The following is a 22,483-nucleotide window of genomic DNA, read 5'->3' on the forward strand; positions in this document are numbered from 1 at the left end:
CACCCAAGGTCCACCACAAAGTAAACTCCACACAAGATTATTTAAAAAATATCCTTTGTATTACACCAAAACACATTAGATAAGAACACACACTTTACAAGGTGCCAACAGGCACGGGCAGAATTTACAGGGGATATGTACAACAAGACAGGGCCACATGGACCACTGTCAGGAATCAGCACTTTTAGAACTTAGCACTAGGTAGAATTAGCACTTAGAACATAGAACACTGTAGCACAAAATAGAACATAAAGCACACACCCAGTAATCACTGGTAACAGGTAAATACCACCTACGCAACCCTAACCACCTTAGGAACAGGCCACGCAGGGAACCAGGACCTCACTAGCAACACCTGTACTAGGAGAAAAACAACCACCTAAGTATCACAATACCTGTAGGGTTATAAGCACATTACACATGATGCATCACAACACATTCAGAGGTGTAGGGAAGGAAAACACATGATGCAGAACCTACATTCAGCGGTGTGAGAACAAGGCACATGACGCATAAAAACACATTCAGAGGTGCAGCACAGGAGAACACATGATGCATAAACAACACATTCAGAGGTGTAGAGAAACACAATTGCGCCAAACTCACATTAGTCACCACCTGTGACAGTGCCTAGGCTAACTGGCCTTGTTGGGGCTAGGACGCCCTGTGTCCCAATGTCACGGGGGCCTAAACGTGGCAGCTGGCCACTAAGTGCTGGGCAGCTGTGAGGACACCCTCTCAGGGCTCTATTTAACCAAAATGGGCCACCTTCAGCCTCTAGAGCTGCACACACAATGCCCCCGTGGGCCTCTGGACTAAGAACCTGTGCCCTTCTGGAGCCCCTCGTGGGCTTGAGAACCACCTCCCATTTGTGGAGCCTCTGGGCTTGAGAATAGCTGGGGGGAGAGGCCCAATGCCTTCCGGGGTCGAAGCGCTCCCAGTGACTAGAGGGGAAACACAGCGCTCCCAAGCGCTGCAGGCATAAAGGTCAGCAAAAGTCTTCTTAGGGAGGTAGGGGGGCAAGGCTGGGCCCAGGGCCAGCTCACTGGCCCTCCAGGTAGGGAGGCACTCCAAGTGGCGGTTCCTCCTGGTGCCCAGCAGCAGCAGACCCCTAAGATAGGTTCCTGGCAGAGAACAGTTTGTAAGGGGACACAGCCCCTTTTTATACACAGTATTCCTTTGTCTTTCCTCCAGGGTAAGGGGAAAAACCAGTCGCAGCTGGTTTGTGAGCACTCTTGATGTGCTCAGCCCCTCACTCTATTCACTGGCAGGGCTAGGGTCATTAGACGCACCACAGGGGGCGGAGCCAGCATTGTGTGGGGAAAACCCATTCCTATTCAGGACCCAGGTGCACCCCTCCCCAGCCATCAGCATGCTAATCGCCACACTCACCACCGGGCAGACCCATCATGACTCATGGAGCCTGGCATCCCAGCCAGCCCCAGCCAATCACACGCCAGACACATTTTACACTAATATGCCAACTCCTAGAAGTGGCACTTCCATACAAGACACAATCATGCCACATACATCATTGCGACGTATTCAATCACACGAGTCCACACATACCAAACTCGAGCATGCACACCTCACGCATCAGGAACTACCAGGGACACAGACATTCCCCATGCATTCCTATGGGAGGGCAGGCCAACCTTACTCCACGCACTCAGATTGCGCACGCACTTTCCACTGGGACACAGTGAAAGTGCGCAGAAACCAAAAATCACTACCACCAATTCACATTGAAAAAGCAAAAAGTTTAGGGGTGAACCTGCCAGAAGGGCCAAGTCCAACAGTGATCAAGAGGAACCTCTGCCAAAGAAGAACAGCTGAATAGACTGAAGAGAAGGACTGTCCTTGCTGTGTGTTCTGGAGTTTGCTGATTGGACTAAGGAGAGGACAAGGGACTTTGCTGTGTGCTATGTCCCCCCACTTGAAAGGACTTTGCTGTGTGCTGTGTCCTGAAGTAACATGTCTCCAAGGGCCTGTGATGAGCTGGCTCCCTGTTGTGGAAAGTCAAGAACATAAAAGTATCCAAGTGTGTCTCGGCGACGCAGTGTGCCTGTGCTTTTTGCAGCTTGAGACCTTCGTGAGAATTGCCCCTTGACAGTGTGCACCGGAGCAGTCTTGCGCTCTGCTCCGATCAACAGCGTGACCAGAAGTGCTGTGATCGTTATCTCCATCGGCCTGGAACATCGTCCCAAGGGGGAGCCATGAGAAATCACCACCGCCGGCCTGAGTGTGCCATTACCAAGGAGAGACCTGTGAACTTCACCATCGAGGTCCTTTGCCCAAGATCAGCAGAGTCATGCTGGGAGCCGATCAGCTGCGAGGCCGTCGCCTGGTAGTCCTCCTCTCACTGTAAGGAGCTGCGCCGCTAACCCGAAGCCGCACAGCGTGACGCCCAAGCCGCGAGGAGAGGAGAGAGAGACTGCACCCCCCCAGGTAACCTCAGCGAGCGTGCATATATCGCCGCCTGAGGCAGAGTGCGTGCTACGAGAGACCGCTCATGGCCTTTCTCATCTTTGCAGCGCGAGCCTCTGCTCAAGTCAGTATTGCAGCCCGTACTCGCAGAGGAGTGGCAGTACCGGGGTCGGGTTGTGGAGCTGCACTTTGTTTTCTTCATAACAGTATTGGGGGCATATTTGGGCAAACGCTGACCGCAAGTCAGCCAAGATTAGCATAAAGACCTTCACGAGCACCGCGATCGGTGACGAACTGCATATTTACTTGCTATTACGATCCGCATCAATATGTGCACTACCAACTGCCTTATTACTTGCTTTTATGATCCGCATTAGTACTTGTACTACGAACTGCATTATTACTTGCTTTTACGATCCGCAATAATAAGTGCACTACGACCTGCCTTATTACTTGCTTTAGTACTTGCATTAAGGTCTGTCTTATTTCTACATGACAAACTGCACTACGAACTGCATAGCATTTTATTAGGAACGCATTAGATCATCATGAACTGCTCATTAATACCGCAACAATCTACAAGTAATAACCTGCCCAGTGAAATATTATGAATATGCATATGCTGGATATTTTTGTTATAATTTTGTCTCATCATATTTCTTCTTGATAAAGATACAGTTATTTTCCTAAATCAGTGTGGTGTCCATTTGTGGTGTTATAACTGTGCTACTGGGAATGTGGTTGCAAATACTTTACACATTGCCTTGGAGATAAGCCTGGCTGCTCGTGCCAAGCTACCAGAGGGTGAGCAGGGGTTATTTAGGAGTGTGTCCCTCCTTTCCCTGACTAGAAGCAAGGGTCCCTATTTGGACTAAGGTACCTACCTCAGCCAACTAGAGACCCCCAGATATGCTTGACCTCTTTAAAGAGGCCCAAAATAGGGGTGAGCTCCAGCTGTATCTGCAACGTGCGACCATTGCTGTAATTCATTAACAGTGCAAGCCGTAGTCCAGCTGTGCCTCCTATCAACCTATCTCATTATTAAACATCAAAATGAACGTGTTGGCCACGGTTCGGCAAACCAGGAATCTGAAGGTGATAGTCCCACTCATTCACAAGAATCCGTTGCCTTCATGCCCGGCAGATCCACCAGACGTAACCTCCGTTGTTTACATAACTGGATGGCAGAGGTTTGCCATAGGATGCAACCACATGTATTTCCATAGTTGGATGCCGAAAAGGCATTCAACGCCATGCACTGGCCTTCCTCCACCAGACTCTGCAGTAATTCAGCTTTGACCCTAAAAATAGACAGTGGATTTCACTGCCTTACCAGGCCCCCACTGTGATGGTGAAGGTAAATGGTGTCCTATCGAATGCCTTCCTGGTTGAGCGGGGCACCCGACAGGAATGCCCCAATGTTTTCTTTGCTATTTGCCATTACCATTGCCCAGCAATTGAGACATATTGGTCACGGTGATGTGGATGCTCAGTTGAGTTTTGGAAACAGTCATCCTTCTTAATCCTAAATACAATATTCTAGGTGTCCCTGGTGACGCTAATGGTCTCAGATCGCAACTTATTTTCTGTAGCCTGGGGCTGGTGGTGGCTAAAGGAGACTTGGTGCACCACTGGGGTGTACCCAAGGTCCATGCCATTACCAAATGGAAGACAGTGATAGATCTTTATATGGCTGCTGAGAAGGTTACATATAAAAGTAGAGGGTGTCCTTGTGAATTCTTCAAGGTTTGGGGAGGCTGGCTTAGCCACTACTGTCTCTACGCCTATGGAAGAATCACCAGATCCCTAACTTCGATCCTGACTCTTTATATGTACAGTGATGTTGTCCCAATTCATAATGTATTTTACTTGTCTTCATTCTTCGTCTTGTTGCCATATACATGCCTTCTGTGAACAGTTACATGCCTTTTTTGTCCTCGTTTGTTGTGTTACATTTTTTTTGATGCAGGCTCTTGCCTTAAACTGTTGTTCATTTATATATAAATCTTCAATAAAGATATTTATTAAAAAAAGAATTTTAAAGCAGGATTAGGTGGTGAAATCTTATCTGTGATCAGAAACAGTACGATAGGATTCCTAAAGAGTCAGCTACCATGGGCTTGTGGTAAGGATATATTACATGACACCATCCACATCCTTTAGTTTGCCAGTAGGAATAACATTGGCTCACAACACTTAGGGCCTGATTAGAATGGCGGATACACTCACGTCCGCCCACCAACCTAACGGAGATGGGGACTGCCTGACATGGTGTTTTGGGTCCCACAAGGCATATTACAATGCGACTCCCATGGTGGCAGTTGCATTGTACATGTTTTCCATTGCTGCGGGGGCTGCTGGCTGCAACACCCGCCGCAATGGACGAAAGGGATGTTTTACATATCCCTGTACTACGTGACAGGCACCAAGCGGTACCTGTCACTTGGTACAGGGATATGTGGGGGGCTCCGACGGTGCCTCCCTACACCCAAAGGAATGGACCGATGAACTGCCATAGAAACTCTGGCAGGCAGGGACCATCCTAATCCCTAAGGCGGTGCCTGGCAGGCACCGCCACCATTGTAGGGATCGCAGTGCCCTCCGACTGTCCCATTGGATCAGTCGGTCTCTCCAACTGCCACCCCTCTACCTACCATCAAAATGTTATGGGAGGTAAAGCTGCTTAGGATGGCTGGGAGACCGCCACAGACAGCCTGCTCGTGGCTATCTCCCAGCCATCCTAATCAGGCCCTAACTATTTAACATGCAGACCCCTTTGCTAAGCAACCTTCTTTTTCGTTCGAGAGCTAACAACTGGCTGAATTTGTCATTGGTCAGGTTCCATCACCAGTCTGCGTTTGCAGAGAATCTGTGATGGGATCTGATTCGTCAATCTGCGGCTGTTGGAAAGAGCCTATCACATGATCCAACCAAAGTGTAAGCATTGATATCCACAAGGAGCAGTAGACTTCTGTCTCTGTCTTCACTGTTAACAAGGTATGGGTTGTCAAATACATATCAGAATGCTAGGGGATCATCGGGTTGATTATGCAGTGATCCATGGGACCACAGTCTGCTCCCATGAATTTCCACGGCTGTCATTCACAAAGAGGAAGCTGCCCATCATAGACAGCTTCCACTGTGCAATTGCCTACTGATTGAAAAAGACAGTCTCTAAGCCGTCCATGCTTTTCAACCACAAGAGCAGTTGCAAAACATTAATACATTTCCTGGCAAATTGCAAGGAAGGCTGGGCATTCCTTTAGTTCACCTTTTGTCTCAGCAGGGGATCACAGGGTGCTCCTAGACCAATTCAGCAAATATTTCATACAGGTTATTTCAATCAGCAAACTCCATTATCTGAACCTCCCCTTTCATTGCTACTTTTATCAGAAACAAAAAATGCCTAAAATTGTCAATTGTGAGCTGCTTTTCCAGGCAACTCTAAAGCAAATATTTCTTGTGTGCAAAATTTAGAACAAAGACTTATTCATCTGAAAATAAAGAAAATATTGTGCAGAAAACTGCTAGCAAATTTGAAAGCCCCTCTAATTGTCATAAAAGCAGAGATTGTGTCTCTGACTCTCAGAATTATTATGTGAACAACAGACCAAAGAGGTCATTAGATCTATTCAAATACTGCATTCTGAACCTTAATGAACACAACTAGCCCCGCCCCTGCCAAATGTAAAATTATTTGTATGTATTGTTTATATTTTGCACCCATTTCAAAACACTTAATTCACTAACAGCAACACCTAACTTGCACTTGATAATATAACATTCAATGCCACGGTGAACATACATAAACAGAGGGGAGCTCTAAATCCTTGTAGGGAGCCGGATTGTTTAACTGTGAGGGAAATACGTTTTCTGTTGGTATTAGCTATGCCTGAGCTCCTATTTATTTAAAAGTAAATTAAAACCCAAAATTAAACACTTGTTTCCATTTGGAGTCTTGAACTTGCCTTTGGTATATTTAGCACAAACAGGAACGCCTTCCTCAGAGAAAATTAAAGTGATGTTTAAACAGGAACACACATATAAAATGTAATGAATACACAGGATACATTTTCTAAAAAGGGATCAGGAAATATTCCAAAAACGAATTTGGATCATTTTGCATATAAAGCGGTCTGTAGAATTTGGAATGCTAGTTACACATGTAACTTGGATGATTTCTTCAAACAAAAAAAATAACATAGTGATGCAAGGCAATTGCTCCAGGGTACATTCCCTTCCATTGTTTTTCACCCAATATGCCATTCTAGTCAAAGATCAGCTAAGTGCAAATCATTTTTTGTCACACCAGAACTACGAGTCCAGGTCCACCATTAAATAGGAACACAAGTAGACCCCGACCGGGCTCGGGCTCATTGGGCTTCATCGGTTAGGTGCCACTTTAGTCCTAGGCCACAGTGAGCACAGGGCCGATGTCTAGGCATTCTTCTGAACTTAGGCCATCTAATGCAACAAAGTGACAGAATTAATACTTGGTTAATCTTACCTATTAGTGATCACTGTGTCCCACACCTCAGCTCATTGTTTTTAACTCATTGTGCAACTTTAGACAGCCTGAAATGCCTCACGAGCAATCCCTAGTGGCTGAGATTAGTTGAAGCATTCCTTCCCTCACTCTGTTGTTTTAGCAATTATTGTCAAAAGTGTCCTCTGGGGGTCAGCAGAGCATTTGTTTCACAGCACTGAATTAAAGTAATGCCCCCCTCCACACACACACAGTTGAAAGGTGTACGTGCAGCTTTTTTAAAACACAATGAGCAAACATTTGCAGATAGATAACAACTTATGGCAACAAATGCCAAAACATTTAGTACTATCAGTCAAACGTCTCCAACGTCTCTTCTGGTGCTCCAAATGTCCTGACTATCCTCCAATGCAGCTCCTTTAAAGACAGACAAAGGCTTTTCCTGGCACCAGAGAGGAACACAACTGAATGTTCAGTAAGCACTGGTCTTGCTGGTGTTCCTTGGATTCTCTCCTCTTCTCAGTTCGAGGAAGCACAGTCAACGCTATTCAAGTCGTGGATATCCTTTCTCTTTGTGGGTCAAAAAGTGATGTGAGTCAACAAGTGAACAGGTTCCCTGGTCCTCAGAATAGCTGTTAGAGTAAATATTCAAGGGAAATCCAGAAGTGTTAACAGGTACATGCATCATTGTTGCCGTTTGCGATTCCTTAATTGCGAAAATTAAGGATTTGCAATTAAGGATTCCCAAACGGCATTGCATCAAAAATCGCAATTTCTTTAGCGATTCCTTATTTTTCCTTAATTGCGATTCACAATTTGCGAATCGCAATTAAGGAATACCTTCCCATTGATTCCTATGGGCCAAAAGGACCATAGGAATGAATGGGAAGGCAATCTCAATATGCGATTCGCAATTAGCTAATCGCAAATTGAGATTGCAATTTCAAGGGTGCAGGGGTGTCCTTGCACCCCTGAAATCAATCTATACACATATATTGTGCACACACATGTCCGAAGGGCATGTGTGTGCACAACATGACAGTTTAAAAAATGCACAAAATTGCATTTTTCAGATTTTTTGCAAATTACCATGAGGTCCAACCTCATGGTAATTTTTTCCTCCTAATTGCGAATTCGCAATTTTTTTAAGTGTCATGCATTGCATTTAAGGAATCGCACATTGCGATTCCTTAATTGCAATCGCATTTTCCGAAATCGCAAAAAATAGCGATTTCTGTAATTTTTTGTTGATGCATCCCAAATAGTGATTTAGGAATCGCAAACGGCCGAATTTTGCGATTCGCATTGCTTGCGATTCCTAAATCCTTTGATGCATGTACCTGATAGTCCTTTCCCAGGCAGACAGAATGCATTTCAACAACATTCTTCTGGCCTCATTTATGAAAGGTATCTCATCGCTGCAGTAAAACAGTGATCCATGTCGCAAAGATTGACAGATAAGTCAGGAATCCTGACGTATCGGTTGGCGCAAAAATGGTGCAATGTGGGAGTGTATCTGGAAACAGCACTTCAAACAGGCATAAGGAGTTGACACAGTGATGCTGTAGAAATGTTCAAGTGAAAACTCAAAGACTTCACTACCACACTTCAACAAGACTTTTCTGCACCCGAATGCCCACCCTGCATACATTATACCTGATGCAGGTATAATGTAGCTCAGGGGTTTACAAAGTGACACGTCTGCCTAGATTTGTCACTTTGTAAATATGGCGAAGTGTGGCGCAATTTTTACGCTGCCGCTGCGTCACAAAAAGTGATGCAAAGGCAGCGTAAGGGCCTCATAAATAAGGCCATTCATCTTTTTGTCTTCAAATATTCCAGCAGCATCAAAAACGTTTTAATCTGTTTTCTAAAATGCAGAACCTCATTAAAAGTCATTCTTATGACATTTAAAATAATAATCCAAATAAAAAAATGATTGTATTCACCACTTAGCTATATGTCGCACAAATTAAGCTTCTTATTGCATTCGATGTAAAGTTAGAAAAAGGACTTTGGACACTGTACAAGTTTCCGACTTGTAAACTACTACATTCTCACTGGTACGATGATCTTAAGGCTCATGCCCACCTTTCTATGTGTAAGTGGGTTTAACTCAAATGTTTTGGAACTGAGTGTTGCACATTTGAACCTTGCTTTCAGGAGGCATAATGGCAGCCGAACAGCCTAATGTTATATTTACCCTTAATAATAAAAAAGGGTTTATGTACATTTAAACTTTGAAGCCTTATCCACTGTGTGTCAGTGCTGGTATTCAGCTCATATGCTAAGTTTGGGGCACCATATGCAGGTGGTAAAAGTCTATTTGCAGCGCCTACAAAGGCAATTTGGTTTTTACACAACTTGAGAAGTTTGTACACAATAGAAGATGTCTTACATTGTATTGTTATCAATTTTCGGAGTCCTCAAATTGTGGAAGCTCTGTTGTCTCAGGCCAATAAGGGCCTGCTTTATTCAAGTCGATTCAGCTTTTGCCACTTTCCTATTTCTATAGTTCTGTTGCTCAGTGCAGCGGTGTCCACCTTCCAGAATCAATGGAGGGCAACCTCTGGAGTTCCAGACTTTCTGTCGCTTTGCACCACTCTACCCTATCTGAGGTAGATTGACCTTCTGCTGTTGGGCCTTGACGCCTCCCACTGCCAGCTGTACCGCTTCCTGCCCCCTCTGTGAATGTGTTAATGTCCATTTCATAACACATAGTCAATACCCCATCTCCTGCCTCCGTGACCAGGCCCCTGCAGGAGGGTGAGTTTGGTTCCCTCTTTACTAGTAAAGGGCCGGCTGGGTAGCTCCATCTCAGGGTGCTTAGCTAGAACGTAGCTGTAGTGAAGGTCAAGATGGGAGCTCAGGCCTGGATGGACTTGGTTCAACAATTTGATGTTGTTTTGTTGCAAGAGACTTGGGCTACAGAAAATGTTAAGTCTGATAATTTTGTTAGCTTTTCCCATCATGCTGTTCAGTCTTCCTCAGGGTTTGCAAGTGGTGGTTTACTGGCTTGGTTTAAGGTCACCATGGGCAGCACACTAACATGCATTGATTCTGGCAGCAGACTCATTCACACCTTTTACTGAAAATGGCCTTTGAAAGGCGGGTTATTTGTGATTCATTTTTATAATGACAAGTTCTCTGGCAAAGGAAATAGGTATTTCACTGCTTTATCTGCTTGTATTGATTCTCTGACCCTTAGCCCTCATTGTTCTGGGAGGTACATTGACCTGTTGGCAGCGAGTAATTTTAATGGCAAGCTGAGGGACACACCAACACTTATTGAGTCTCAGCCAACTGAATTTCCCCATCAGTCCTTCTGTAAGAACCATGACGCCAGGGGCATTCTCCTTTATCCTATTTTAGCCAGCCTCAATTTGTGCAATGCTTTTGACTTTCTTAACTATAATGTATCTGATTTAGTCACATTTACTGGGAGAGGACACTGCTCCATTATTGATTCATGTTTTTGTTTCTAGAGGTATGGCTACTAGAGCATTAGAGGGCGGCGTTTTCACCAATATCATAAGTGATCATAACACCCTCTATGTTTCTATCAATCCCCCTGTGTTGGTACAGAAAGGATCTTTGGTGGGTAATTCCGCTATTAAAGTGAAGGATAACCTCTGTAGGCTTGTTGTAGGCATGCCGATACTGGACTAGTGTTCGCTAAGCTAGTGACTGGCAACTAGACCTATTTTTTTAACAGTCTGTCTTTGCAGATTGACAGTCGCTTGATGCTGACTCCTTTGTGGCCCTGGGGGATGCCATTAGAGCCATTCTCACCAAGCAGGTTAAGGCAAGGGACCACCGTCCAGCTTCCTGGTACAATAGAACATGTAGGCTATTATGCAAGAAATTGCACTCTGCCTCAGGAAAATCTCCTAAGAACTAGGACGAATTATTATAGTGTAGGAAAGACTACTCACTGGCGTGGAAGATCAGGAAAGCTGAAGTAAGAAACTTGCACTGGGACAAATTAGTGGAAGCCTGTTCCCTTAAGGATGATAGGAACTTCTGGAATTTGGTAAATATTCATTCCCTAACTGATACACATAAGCTAGCCCTGGATTTCAACATCCTGCTAGAGGTCTGGGCGATGCATTTCCTGGGCACTTATGCTCTGTGGGGTGAGGTCCAAGCTGAGGGGCTACCTGTTCAATAACATTTCCCTATAGAAACCTCCATCACTCTTAAAGAGGTGACAGCTGCTATACAGCACAGCCTAGCTAATAAAGCCCCCAGCATAGATAGAGTCCCAAATGACCTTTATAAGCCCAATGCCAACTTTTGGGCTCCACTGCTCACCAATTTATTTAATACTCCCTGTCAGTGTGGGCTTCCTGAACCCTGTGGAACTTCCACCATTGTCCCAGTCTTCTTGAAAGGTAATAGACAAGATTCAGCCTGTTACTGGTCCATATATTTCCTAGAACCTCCGTAAAAATTGAGGGCCGCATTATATTAGACAGGCTGGAACTCTGGCTACAAGACTGCCAAGCCCTATCCGTCCTATCCGCCCTGCCCTGTGGACCATTAAACAATGTGTCAGTCTCCATCTCATAGTTTGTGAATATAAGCTGTTAAAGCACAGCAGTATCCATCTTGCATTTATTAATCTGTCTAGAACTTTTGATAGCGTTAACAGATCCAAGCTGTGGGAAATGTTTTCCCAAATGGGTGTCGATAAGGGCGTGTGCAGTTCCCGAGGGAGCTACACTTGAATCTTCAGGCCATGGTGTGGTAATTCACTGAGCTTTTGGCAGTGTGTGTGTGTGATGGCACCCATTCTTTTTCTCCTATATATTAACAATATTGAAATCGCCGTAATAGGATTAGATGCAGATGTTCCAAAAATCAGGAGCAGGATGGTGCCAGCATTATTTTATGCCGATGACGGTGTCCTCCTGTCAAGATCCCCCAATGGGTTGGGGACCCTCATGTGGCTTTCACTGGGAAACTTAACCCAGAAACTAACAAGTTTAAAACATTTATAATGGTTTGTGGCCCAAGGAATGTGAAGACTCCTGTAATTCATATTAAGGCCCTTCAAGTCGAACATGTGCATTCTTTTCCCTACTTGAAGAAAATGTAAGCTGGTCTGCGTGCCTGGCTATTAGGTGCTCTGACTTCATGCGTGCCACAAGGTCGATTTTCAAAAGTTTCAGCAAGCACAGGAAATAAGACCATCTTTCCTCCCACTGAAATTTATAAGTGCAGATGTGTCCCAGTTTTAAGTTATGGTGCCGGGAATTGAGGTTATTCGAATTTGAGTAATTTGCAGTCAGAACAAAATAGGGTGCTGCGCAGGATTTTAGGGGTCCTTCCCACAAGTAGTAACATCAAGGTGCATGAGGAGGTTGGCCTGGATATTTTTGAAGATCATATATCCAATATTACTCTGGTGTTCAATCTGGTCCAATGCCCATGCGTGTATGTGTAGAGCTGTAATCAGGGACTGTCTGGTGTGTGCCAGTGGGCCCTAGCTGCCATTGTTTCAATATATAGCAAACAACTTTTCTATTCTTAGAAGTCCCAGTCTTTTTGCTGACCCTACAACTATTATGAAGGAGGATAAGAGATGGGCCAATGAAAGTTTCTTGTTGGAACGGCTCATGTCTAGGGATCTATCCTCCTCAGATTCCTATAGACTATTCAGAAAAATATTTTTAGATACAGGGACAAATTGTGAAAATGTGGAATTATTACAAGGAAGTGTTCAGTATTTCGACTTAACCTCCCATGAAAGTGTAACTTAAAATTATAAGACCGCTTGTATGTTATCCAATTAAAAGAAAAGTTTCATTAGTGCTTTACTAAATTTGTGAAATGGTAAAATACAGAAGATAGGCACACGAAAAAAATATGTAAAATGTATATTGTCCCTCGGAGTCTAAGTATACCAGTGCAAGGCTAGACCAGGAGGTCTAGAAATAAGTAAACGTGCATTTAGGTGTGGTAGATAACGAAAGATAACTTGCATTGTACTCCGGATCGGTGGATTAAGTTATACATTTCGTTTTTGTTTCATGGTGACAACAAAAGGATTTTGTGTGCCCTGCACAGGAAAGCTAATTGCACTTCTGGTTTCTTCTTATTGCATGGTGGTAGAAACATGAATCATTCAGAATGTGTTCAACGTTGGGCGCAGATAGGCAACTTCCAGGGAGGTCATTTATGAACTTTTTGGCAGAATCTATTGCATGGTACCCTCTATTCTCTAATGGTGAGGCAACGCTCTTCCATGGTTTCAGGAAACGCATTCCCAGATTAAGGTTGTTGCTCGTTAAAAGAGATGTATTGGCCTTTGCATTAGCAAAGGGATCCAAAACTGAGAATGGACAGAGTCATCACTTCCCAGATTTAGGAAGATGATCCAGTACCCAGGCACATAGCTCCATAACCATCATACTGCAATATGTGTGGGACCAATGTTCAGTTCTATTATGTTCTTTGCACAGTGCATTTATGTTATCACTCTCTGAGTAAATTACTTTTCTGCTGTATGTAAGCACTGGCTGCTTAAATGAACTCATTCGAAATTGAGGTATTAGTTGAGGGAGGGTGAGTACCCATCTCAAATAATAACCCTTAACATTGCCTGCGGCGCCGATTCTCCCCCTGTGCTGAACATTCCAATCGCGGGTGTGGTTATGACGGAACGGTTCCGTCATGAGCACAGCACGACTGATGCTCATGACGGAACCGTTCCGTCATGAGCATCAAAGGGGTTAAAGTCACTAAACTAACCTGAGCTCAACTCCCTGGTAGCTATGGCAGAGAGCAGACAGGCATAACTTAGAGGCAATGTGTATAGTGTATTTATGTAGTACTCAAACAGTAATAAAGCAAAGCTCTACACAAGAAAATCCCAAACCAATTGTTAGAAATGGGGTGTCTGGTTGGCTAGGGTATGCGCCTAAGCCAGGCAGAACTCTAGTCAGGGTAAGAGAGTTACACACCGAAGATAACCCCTGCTCACCCCGTTGGTGGATTGCAGAGCAGTCAGGCTTATCCCAAAGGCAATGTGTAAAGCGTTTGTGCAACACACTCACACAACAGTGACATAATAGGCAAGCCACAAAAAGATACTCCACACAAGGTATATGAAAATATCCTTTGTATTATTCATAAAAACACATTAGACCACAATCACATACATCACTGTGCCACAAGGCAATTTGTCATAACATCACGCAAAGTCATACATCTGTTTTGCCAATCGGTCAATTGTCATTATTATCCGAGTTAGTGCACTCTAGTAAATACTTAAACCACACTAAAAACATTAGGCCTAATATCACTGGCAGTGCAACCAGTACCTACTGGTAGGATTGCATATGTTATAACACCTCATCAAGACAGTAAACATGTCCGCATATTGCACATATAGGCCATTGGAAAGCGGCAGACCTTACAATGCTGATCGTAGTGAGTAGAGCTACACAACATCACTCTACTGACCTTGCTTAGGCTGCAGGGAGGGCTGCCTGCCTATTTCCAGCAAAATGGTACGACTGAGTGGAGCGGTATCTACGTGGAGGATTCGAAATTCCACTCTGACTCAGGCACCTGCCAGCATTCGTACAGTACAGCTGCAAGTGGCACGACAGAACAAGTTGGAGAACTCTCCCGGTCTTAGTCAGTTGACTGGGTGCGGGTCCGCCTCGCTTGGGTCCGGAGCCGCCTCGGTGGGTGCCCACCCAGGAGACAAGAGAGGAGGGGGAGACCTCAACCGGTCCTCCCCCCAAATGCCCAGAATCCAGGCCACTGCCTGCGTTCAGGCTGTATGGCTGAATCTTCAGTCCCCAGGTAAAGGTAAAACAAGGAGGGGGTGGCTGCAGTGGCCACCTGGGCAGAGAGACCTCTCCTCACACGCAGGCAAACTGCCCAAGACCGCCACAGGATCTCCTTTCCCCGCCGCTCTCTGGGGTTTTTCGGCCTGTGGCCTGGCATCCAGCTCTTCCGGCTGGCTGATGGGGCTCCTCGAGGGGGTTTGTAGAGGACAGGCAGCACTTCTCCTCTGGATGTATCTTACCGCTTACATGCCACTGCGGTGAAGGGACAGAGATAAAACCTTTTCCTCAGCCAGCTCTCCCCTACCACTGCCCACACACAGGGGGCCCTGCAGCGCTCAGCACATGCTGGAAGCAGGCCCTTTCAGAGCTCCCAGGTCAGAGTGCTCCCTGCACCAGGGGCTCTCTCTCCACCTCTATTCCTCTAATAGCACACTTCACACACACTGTTTAGGGAGCAGAGCAAACAAATGCTCCTCCCATCTGGAAAAGTAAAGCGCCCAACACACGTTTTGCTCCAAAGTAATAAAGGGTGAATGGCACAGCACTTACCATGCGCTATATTTTCCCGTCCATAGAGCAGGCCACAAAACCCCTGGGAGATCACTGGGACAGAGAACAGGGCACAGGCAGGCCAGTACACAGGGTTACTTTGCAAAGTGGCAGACCCAGCAGGCAGCAGGTTAGTCCCACAAGCAGGGAGTCCCAAATTTTGGTTAATTCTGGCACACCACAGTCCATGCAGGGTCTTCTTTTCGAGGGGTCACAGTCCCTATACTTATGGTGCAAAAGTCTTTGTTCTTGGGGCACTTCAAACACATTTAGAGTTCACATCACCCCCATTCACATTGTAATCCCTGGCCCCAGACACCACAAGAGGGCTGAGACAGCATTGTAGAAGGCAGGCACAGCCCTATTCAGGTACAGCCACAACTCCTCCCACCACTCCCAATGGAGACTAGTCCTATTCAGGTGCAAGGAAAACTCCTCCTGCTACTCTAAATTGAGCCAAGGTCTATTCAGCCTAGCGCTGAGTCATTCAGGAAAGGCCGGACACACCTCAACCCCCGCTGTGACTGTCTAGAGTGACTGCACATGCCCTCTCTCCTGTCAGTCAAAAACAGATGGTCAATACAAATCCAGGCAGGGCACAAAGACTCCTAAGCACACTGAAATGCCCACTTTTAAAAGAATGATTTACAAAAAGTGAGCAACCCAAGAATACCCTTGAGGGCTTGGGTAATGAAAATGAATGGGTGAAGATGCCTTCAAGGGAATTTATTTTATGCGTGCTTAATTATTTAGACTAATTTTAGGAAGGATCGATTAGTGATCCTTATTGAGAATCAATCAAGCACTGTGGAGTTTCAATTCACCCATTCACTTTTAAAAGAGGCATTTCTAAAATAGTAATAATAAATCAGCTTTCACGAATAAGCAGGATTTATCACTACTATTCCAAACATACCAAACATGGACACGCTACCTCTCTCAGATTAGAAATGACTACTGCAGCACATATTAGGGAATTCCCAATGCAACCCTATGAGAGGGCAGCCTCACAGCAGTGAGAAACCAAATGGGCTGTTTGTCACTAACAGGACATGCCACACACTTAAGGCACATGTCCTACCTTTTACATACACCGCACCCTGCTCATAGGGCTAGCTAGGGCCTACCTTAGGGGTGACTTTAACACAGTAAAAGGGAAGTTTGGACGTTGCAACCACTCGCAATGCCACATCAGTGTGGCAGTATACTGTGCACGAAGGCCCTGAAGTGGCAGAGGCCTGAGACAGGTTTGAAAGGCTACTTCAGTGGGTGGTGCAAGCAGTGCTGCAAGCCCACTAGTAGCATTTAATTTACAGGCCCTGGGTATATGGGATACCACTCTCCAAGGGACTTACAGGTAAATTAAATATGCCAAACAGGTGTACTTTAGCACTGAACAGCAGTGGTAAAGTGCCCAGATTCATAAAACCACCACCAATAGGTTAGAAAAAAATACAGGAGGAAGGCAAAAAAGTTCCGGGATGACCCTGCAAAAAGGGCCAAGTCCAACACCAATTTGGAAACATTGAGCACATTTTTAATATATAAATTGACACCAAAATGACAAAAATACAGTAAGGGAACCCGGGGGCTCATTTATGAAAAGTGACGCATCGCTGCGAGAAAACAGCGATGCGTCACTTTTCATTGTGACCTCCTTGCGACCCCAATGATGCATCATATTTACAATATGATGCATCATTGCGCAAGGAATTACAGATACGTCAATATTTCTGATGTATCTGTAAGCGAAAAAGTGACGCATTGCTGGAGGGTGTCACAAAAGTGACGCAACTCCAGCAATGCGTCCTTTCACATGGGGAAAGCCCCATGTGAAAGGGCTTGCGTCAGTCTTACACCTGCTGTGAGGCAGGCGCAAGATTTTGACGCAACAGCGTCCTAAAAGTGACGCAGTGAAATCTCATAGATTTCACTGTGTCACTATTACGAGGCTTTTTGCGGGGGAACGCCCACTCTGCATACATTATACCTGACGCAGGTATAATGTAGCACAGGGGTTTACAAAGTGACGCATCTGCTTAGATGCGTCACTTTGTAAATAGTGCGCAGCAGGAGGCATGTTTTACGCCGCCGATGCGTCACAAAAAGTGACGCATCGGCGGCGTGAAAGTGACGCAGGGCCTCATAAATACACGTGCCAGAGTTTAGAATTTTTAAAGTTTACGTTTCAAAATAGCACCAAACATCGTTAACTGTCAGCCACAGTCATCTGGTTGTGCTTGACTGGTGCACATTAAGGATGACCACGATGGTCCGCTGCTTGGATACAAAAGCCAGGTTCGACCGGGACTGAAGTTTTACCTTTGGAGTTAGTCTATGAAATGAAATTCCAAAAATCCAATGAGGGGCATGGCAGTCAGCTGTGGCAGAAGAGGTCTCCATGTCATTGGATAGCTACAGGACACAATCTTGGTGAAGGTGTCTATGGAGGGAAAGATCAGAATGGGAAAAAGATTTCGTCCCCAGAGAAGTTCCCTTGCCAGTTGGGTATTTTTGGTGCCTTCACTCATGTAAGATTTGTGCCTCTGGACGTAGTCACTTTTTAGGAGCTTGGATTCTTCCAGCCAGGCAAAGCTGTAGTCCTTAGCAAAGACGGGTTGTACAAGAGAGGACCTTATCCATGAGGTTAACAACAAGAGAGGGTTGCTGAACTGTTCCTCAAGGGTATTAAAAGGAGATTGGCTTGACCGAAGGTGTGTATTTAACACCATTGGGCATCCATTATGTTGGACATGTTTGCCTCACACACCCCGAGGGATGTCATGCTTCATCATCGGCGGTTGCTCATCGTCGGGGAGGCGGTGCAATCCCCGACGGGCTCACCTCAGAGAGGGGCTCTTTGGCGGAGATCTTTTTGTCCAGCTGCCTGTTGGTGAAGTGCGGGTATGTGGGCCAGGGCAATCGGTATCCTGAAATGAAAGGGTGATTTAAAATGTAGTAGGGGGTGCCGGAAAAATACTTTATTCTGGGGGTCCTCCTGCTACCATTAAAAAGTGTAATTAGCTCGTTGGGTCACGGAGAGTTAGGTAGCGTAACCCAAAGCAAGACTAAAGTGAGGGTCGGTCAACATGTTTCTCGCATGGGAAGTTCCCGCGATTCGTCAGGACCTAGTGATGTAGTGAGTGAAAAATTAAATTAAAAGAAACCATGCTAGTGTCATGAATCTCGTGTGGTTTACCTCAGGGGATAATCCTATGCCTGAATGATGGAGAAAAAGGAACATGGTTAAGCAGGTATCACGTTCTCTAGCAAAGGTATCAACGGTAACAGCCAATGTAACAACTCAGTGCAGTGAAGTGGTGGTGGTGTGTGGAGTATCACACGAACACGAACATGCCTGTGTTGTTGTCGAGTGCAATGTCTAGTGAACACTCTTCCACATTATGTTCGTGACTAGTGCGTAGTGAGTTAAAAACAGTGGATTAAAAGCGCAACTGCTATCTCAAGGAGAGAACTTTGGTCATAAGGTGGTAAATCGTTAAGATGTATCCTGGATTGGTATGAACTCACCTAAAGGTCTTGGACTAATGGCCAACTGAGTAGTCGGCGGGTCGGTACAACAGGAATTGCCTATAAATCAGGCTGGGGGAAAGGAACTGTTGGTTATGAAGGGTATGGGTAAGGGGTTACCTCTAGTCGAGGTGGTTTGAGAATTAGTGCAAGGTGTTGTCTTACCTCAAGTTACCCATGTCCGTGCTGAGTCACCTACCCATCGCCGCCGAGCTCGAATAGGTAATGAAGCTCGGGGGCGTGGACTATTTATAGGCGACCTCGTCATAAGGTAGCGTCGGTGGACGCCCTCTGTATGGGTCACGTGTTGTCTGTTTGAGGCATGGACAGCCATGATTGAGTGGTGTAAATGAAGTTCGGCCATAGAGTCCAGTAACTTGTATTGTGGTGGTTCATAAAGGCAAACCTAATAAGGATGGATTTATATGTTCAGTATTGAGAGTGCTGGGTTAGAGCAAATCAGACAGTGAACGTGGTAGGCAATAGCTAGTTTACAATGAATGCCATGGAATATCTTCATTCAGCCCTTGTCTGTCTGTGGAGAGGCGGTGCACCCACCTTTGTTCTTTACGGAACAGTGCATTCTTAGGGCAATTGGGACTTGATTCAAGGACAACCCACCGAATGGAATCGGCGCTGTGTTGGTTTTCCAGATAGTGTTTACACATCTTAGTGTGTGTTTTCTTGCACCGAAAATTGCTGCGGTGTTCAGTGATCCTTGTCTTGATTGTGCGGGTTGTCATCCCAATGTATTTGAGACCACAAGGACATGTTAGCATATAGATGCAGTGGGTGGTGTTGCAGTTGGTGTGGCCCCGGATTTCCCATTTGAAGGTATCAGTGAGTTGTATTGTTTTTTAGGGGGTAGTATACTTGCAAACCCCGCAGTTGCCGCATGGGTAATGGCTGGTGACCGGCGGCAAGTTCCATAAAGTCTGCTGGGAACTTTTTTTGGTTGTTTTGGGTCTGGTGTTAATGAGAATATCTTTCACGTTCTGTGACCTTTTAAATGCGAACCTATCCATGAGGTCCCACTGAATTTGAGAAGCTATGACTGAAGCAAACTAGGGGGCGGATTTACAAGCCCCCTGCACCAACAGTGTGTCACATTTTGTGATGCACTTCTGGTGCAACCTCCTGCCCAATATTTAGAAGGACAGGTAAAGCCACCATGCGTGGCTTTTCCTGTCCTTGTACATACGGCGCCTTCTCATGCAACACTTTGTGCGTGAAAGGGGCATGACATGGGTGTTGCTGTGAGTGTTCCCATGCACACCCATGTGGTCTGCCGCATTTCCAGATTTACAAGAATTCGTAACCCTGGAGATACCTCAGAATGGTACGCCACCCCAGGGGTGACGTAGCAAGGCGCAACAAGGAGAATTGTTTACATTTCTCTAATTTCTTCCTCTTTCTTGGAGTGCTGCATTCTCCAGCACACATAGGAAGAGGAAAACACCTCTTTTTATTTTTTTTGTTATTGTTTTTTGTGCAGGAAAGTACCCCTTCCTGCACAGAAACAATCTCCCCCAACGCAGGCCCCCATGCACCATAGTGTAAGGGTGCCTGCATTGCACATGCCTGCCAATTGTGCACCAGAGCTGGGGAATGCACAGGGATGCATCATATTGTTGTAAATATGTTGCATCTCTGTGCTTTGAAAGTGCTGCAGCGTGGCACAGCCAAAGGGGTTATGGTGCCACGCTGCAGCACTTTCTTGAAAATAAGGCCCCAAATATTTAGTCCAGCAGGAACACACCTTCGTTGGATGAGCTTGGCAGGTTTGTCCCAGTTCTCCCAAGGTCTTGGAAGCCAAAATATTTCTAAATTCCAGGTTTAAGCATAGGTTAGGAGGTTAGGATCCACGATCCAAGGTCCTGGATCCTGGTGAGGACCCAGGACCTTTGGGACAGACCTTAGGGTTTAAGACTCACTCCAATATAGGCCAGCAGCAGGGTCCAAGGAAGGTCCAGTTGGAACTGGTCATCTAGGCAGTTACAGAAAAGGCCTCTTGTAGCTTTTTGCATCCCTGTAGCTTGAACAGGAGGTCAGCCTTATGACCTTTGGAGCCCATGTCATTGTCCTAGGTAAAAGAAGGAGAGCATGTTGAGTTTTTAGGGTATTTCCCAGGTCACACACAGCTGGTCCAGTCCTCTTCTGTTCTTTCACAGTTCCAGAAAGTTTTCTGAGGTTAGTATTGGGAGTGCTACATTAAACCTTGGCACCAACCTGTGGATGGGGGCAACTCCTAGGCACTTCCTAAGCAATGAGGTAAAATGTCCAAGGGGTAACTCTAAGCAGCTTTTCAGCATTTCCTGTGTGCCCTACGGCAAATAATCCTACAGCACCCCATTCCACCTAAAATCAAGATGACATGATAATCCTTCACTTGTGCAGTGGTTCTGTGCCCACCGTAGAGGTGTGGCCAGGTAAAGTAGTAATCCCACCTTTGTGGTCACTCAAACAGGTTATGGGGGGCAGCTCCTCTCCCATTGGGATTGATGCCTGGCTGACTAGAGGGACAAAGGTAGGGGCATGCCCATGTGTTAGTTACATCTGCCTGTCACAGGGTAGACTGTTTGAATTTAATTAGGATCCTGGGCACTGCTGAGATGAACACCCGGCCAGAGGAATAGAACACCTCCCCACAGCGAGGCCTTTATCTAAGCTCTCGGAGCAAGTTTGCATTTTATCAAAGGAGCTATTCAGCTCCTGAGTGACAGTTGCAACTCATGGAAATGGGCCTCCAGAGGCTTTAGGCAGGGAAAAGAATACTTTTATAAAAATACTATTTCTAAAATATCTATCACATATCCAATTTCATCAGAGAACTGGACTTTTAATAAATATTTCAAAAAGTCCAAACATGGACTGTCTAGCTGTCTCCTAGTCAGATCTAGCTATGTTACATTTAATATTGTATCCAAATGCTTTCCTTTAGAACAGTAACCCATGCTACAGTGTAAATCGTTTTTGGGGCCTTTTTTAATATAAGGACCTTTTTAACATTAAACTCCTACATGTCATACTTTTAAATACCAGCACCCTGACATATAGGAAGTAAGACTTACTTACGGGTGACATATAAATATTTAAAAGAAAGATTTAGGCATGTCAAAAGTGGGTATTTTGACAAGTTGAATTTGCAGTTCAGGCCTACACAGCCAGGCTACAAATGGAAAGCCTGCATTCATGTTTACATTGTCACTGCAATGTGTGACACGATGTGTGTTGCAACCCAATGGTGGCATTTGACTTACAGACCCTGGGTACACTTTGAGCACCATATAATAGGTAGACCTGGGTGGAATTTCCAATTCTGCCGGCAGAATCGAAGGAATTTTGGTAATTCTACATTACTCTTGTAACACAGATTTACCGATAAATTGAAATTCCGCCGCTACACCTGCATGAATTAACAATTATGCAGTGGTTTTCTAAAGTTAGAAACCTTTGCATACTCTAGAGTGCCTAGTGGTATTTGACTGTTCTATTTTCTTAGCGCAAAATGCATTCTCACATCCAATTTTGGATGCAAGGGTACATTTTGTGATAACAAAAGAGCACCAATTTCCCACTACGCCCCGTCATGGAATTCTGCGCAATCTGGAGGAATTCTAATGTAATTCTGCTGGATTCCACTGAATCAAACTTGCACATTCTATCCACCCCTAATAGTAGAGAC

Source organism: Lissotriton vulgaris, chromosome 9, assembly GCF_964263255.1.
Source record: "Lissotriton vulgaris chromosome 9, aLisVul1.2, whole genome shotgun sequence".
NCBI lineage: Eukaryota > Metazoa > Chordata > Amphibia > Caudata > Salamandridae > Lissotriton > Lissotriton vulgaris.